Source organism: Vicia villosa, unplaced genomic scaffold (genome assembly GCF_029867415.1).
Source record: "Vicia villosa cultivar HV-30 ecotype Madison, WI unplaced genomic scaffold, Vvil1.0 ctg.003645F_1_1, whole genome shotgun sequence".
Classification (NCBI taxonomy): domain Eukaryota; kingdom Viridiplantae; phylum Streptophyta; class Magnoliopsida; order Fabales; family Fabaceae; genus Vicia; species Vicia villosa.
The window spans coordinates 45,046-49,120 of NW_026706260.1; the positions used below are offsets into that span (position 1 = coordinate 45,046).

General features: G+C 34.3%; 1 pseudogene; it reads right to left on the minus strand.

The window, feature by feature from the left end:
- Nucleotides 1-880: 880 nt before the first annotated feature.
- LOC131641306 (putative F-box only protein 9) lies at nt 881-3,141 on the minus strand (annotated as a pseudogene).
- Between the last annotated feature and the right edge of the window lie 934 nt (nt 3,142-4,075).

Consider the following 4,075-nt stretch of genomic DNA (forward strand, 5'->3'; position numbering starts at 1 on the left):
GTTAGTCTCTGAGTCAGACTTAAGTAAACAAACTTTCTCAAGTTGAAAGCGTAATTGTTCATCCTCAATATCATTGAGAGCTTTTTTGGTCTACTTTTATTAAAGTGACTCCTTTTCTTACTCTTTCTATAAGAATTTTTATAAATATCCTTATTATTTTTATGAGGTTTATTTCTGAATATTTTTCCTTTCTTTCTTTTATTCTCCGAAGATCTTCCAAGATCAAAGAAAAATTGGTCGCAGAATTCACCCATTTGGTGTTTTTCAGAAAGTTTATGTTTCTTAAGCTCATTTCTAAGGTTAATATCATTACATGAGGTTAATCATTCATTAACACAAGTGCTAATAATTTGACCATAAGTAAGATCAGGGTAATTAATATTTATCCCATCATTTTTACTTCTTAAAGAATGTCTAACCTTTTCAGAAAAGAATTGGGGTAAACCATCAATAAATGTGGCTTTCCAGTGAATAGAATTAGGGGTTTTTAATTGGTAAACTCTAGACAAAAAGATTTCTTTATACCATCTAAAATGTGTAAGAGAATGACATCTTAGATTCTGAAATAGAGTTTGAAGTTTTTCTCCAATAGGAATACTGATTCCAACAAAATGTTGAAGGATAGAGAGACATAGTGTATAAACCGAATCTTCTTCACCTGTGGTGGCAATACCACTTGCTCAGATTCCAGGAGTTTTGAACTTAACTAATTTCTTATGATGAAGAATATCTTTTTTCTAAAATATTAGATGTCGGTATTCTTCTACATCTAATATTTTAGATGTTCCTATAATAGATGTTACTATTTTTATCACTCTTTCTGATTTCGTAGGTGACTACTTTCTCCCCCCCTTGGAAGCAAAATAATACTTCCCATATACCCAACAGCTCTTATTGATTCGTTCTTTCGTTAAACCTGAAGTTCCTTGTCATTCTTAGGCTCATACAATACCAAACCTTCCAGTCTCATCTTTCCAAAGAAATCAATTGCTCCTTAAAACCCGACAAACTTTGAAATCATAGGCACAGGTCCAGCGCTATATAGCTTAATCCAAGACCCTTCATCCTTGTAATCTTTCATCATCCAAACATCAAAACGTTTATCTAGTTCCCTTACATGATAAACAATAACACCAATAATATCAGATTCATGAAAAGGTGCTAGAGTTTTAAAACATTTTTCTGAAAAACAAGAATATTCTATTTTGGGAAGTTTTATTTTCCTAAATGATTCATCAGCCATGTTGAATGCTAAAACAACATCTTCTATTTTACCACCATACTTATAAACATAACACCACCAATGACAGCAATTGTTCACATAAGTATAAACCCAACGACAAACCCAAAATTTCAATTGGATGAGGGAAACCTTCAGCATCAAGCTTTCTCCAAGAGTTGGAATTAAGACTGTATAACTCAGCATTCCAATATCCTCTTTGTCTCTCCTCTATTGAATTCAACCAAAGTTTTTTTAGAACAACAATTTTATAGTCATTAGATTTATTGAGAGAATAAATAAGTTTTATTTGAATATATTAAATGGGATTTAGGGAAGGCCTTGAACTGTCTGAGAGAAGGGTTCATCATGAGATTTGGATTTCCTTGTTGAAAGTAAATACCATTACATGAACCCAATAGTGGTAATTTGAATTGTGCTCATCAGAAAGGTTTAAAAGAGAAGAAGGAACATGTTTTTTGGGATCATTCAAATTCCAAGAAAGAAGAGAAATATAAATTTTGACATCCGAAATAAACGGTCTGTGAATAACCAAAAGATTCTCTTGATTTGGAGAGTAAATAAAATTGTTATAGAAAACATGTTAATTACAAATAAAATGAGGCTGAGTTATGAGATTGAACCATGATTTGCAAACAAACTTGCATCTTAATAATTCTCTAGCCGGTAACCTGGAAAGAATGTTGGTAGTGATTCTTGTGGAAGATGTTATATCCTTGTAACCATAATCTCCCTTCTAGATCTTTGAATTATGCATGATAATAACAATTTGGAAAGCAGTATAAAAAATACAAAGAAGAAAACAAAGCCAAAAGCAAGCATGATTTTGTGTCTGGAGCATATGACTACCTCTTGGTTTTCACATGCCTTTATAATCAAAGTACTGTTGCTTGAATGTTTTAGTTTAATACTAATATTAGTAATAATGTTGTTTCGCATTTTAGTATATAGGAATACTTTATTAGGAATTATTACATTTTAAATTTGCGATCTTATCTCAATATTTACTACAAATAAACCTTATATTTGGCACATGCTCATTTCAAATTATATTAGCTTGATACCCGTGAGTCCGCATGGTTAAAGTGGATGTCGTCGCAATCGCGTACAGTTGCATCTCTCTCGCGTGATAAAGTGGTTACCATTAAGATCTCCAACACAGAGTTTGGCTCGACTAGATAACGGATAACTTCTAGAGTTCTGACACCTAAATTAACATTTGGAAAAATAAATATTAAAGTGATTTGTGTCTTACCCCATAACATAAACCAAGCAAAAACATGATATAATAGATTGGGTCGATTGCGGAATTGAGTTTGGATGAATTCAATGTTGGAATTAAGGTTGTTTTTGTGTGTAGGACAAGTGTTTAGAAATATTGGAGGCTTGAATAGAAACTTGACAGGTAGGAGAATTCTTTATGGAAGAGAAAACTTTGTATTTTGCTTGATACAAATGTGTAGGATTTACATCTTTATTTATACTACTCTAAGGAGAATTCTAAAGTCGCTAATTCTAGAGAGTTCTCCATCCTAGAAATTCCAAGAGTATTCTAGAGAATATTACAATATTAAGAAATATCTAGACTCTCCAAATAATACAAGAAGTCTCTAGAAACACTACCCAAAATTATCTAAGCCCAAAATAACTAAGCCCAAAATACCAAATAATAAAGAGGCCCAAATCAAGTTTAATATTTCAACATCCCCCCTTAAACTTGATTTGTGACTCCAAACATTCTCCTTAGCTTCATGCTTGCTCAACTCGTTGCCACATTCCAACGGGGTGTCAACTGAATTGGCGTCATCCATCTTGAACTTCTTAAGAACTTCTTTGACATATCCTTCTTGGGTGATGAAAATTCCCTTGTCTTCTTGCTCCGAAAATGAGTCTTCTTCCATGGTGTCTCTCCAGTAGTTTACGTTTTTCGCCGGTTTTTGATAGCTTTGAGTCTCACAATCACCAAAAAAGACAAAAGAGGTTAATGTCGTTTAGGTTTTCGGTTACCTCATAAAGCTCTTCAATGCTCCTTAGTCGTGGTGTCCTCTCACTTGAGCTTGTTTCTTCCAACCTTGGTGTTGGTGAGGTCAGTGGTGTAAGATGTTCCTCTATCATTGGTTGTTCGATTTCTTATTCTTCTTCTAAGTAAGGAAGAAAATCATACCTTTCTTCTTGAACACTCTAATCCCAACAATCTTCTTCGTCGAACTCCACGTCGCGGCTTATGAGGATCTTTCCACTATTTGGATTATAAAGCTTGTATCCTTTGGAACTTGAGTCGTAACCTACAAACACATATTTCTCACTTTTATCATCAAGCTTTGTTCTTCTTTCGTCTGGAACATGGGTATAGGCAATACTTCCAAACACTTTGAGGTGAGAAATCCCTGGCTTCCTTCCACTCCATGCTTCTTGTGGTGTCTTCTCAAGTAGGCTTCTTGTTGGGGAGCAATTTGTCAAGTATACCGCACATGCCACTGCTTCGACCCAAAACTCCTTATGCATCTTCTTGCTCTTGAGTATGCTTCGCACCATGTTAAGTATGGTCCGGTTCTTTCTCTCTGCTATTCCATTTTGTTGTGGCGATCTTGGCACAGTTAGAGGACGACGTATTCCATGGTCTTCACAATATTTGTTGAACTCATTTGAAGTGAACTCTCCTCCTCGATCAGATCTCATGGCCTTAATGAAAAGACCACTTTCTTTCTCCACAAGGGCTTTGAACTTATTAAAGTTTTCAAACACTTCTGACTTCTCCTTCAAGAAGTAAACCCATATTTTTCTGGAATAATCATCAATAAATAGAAGAAAGTACTTACTCTTTCCAAAAGAGTT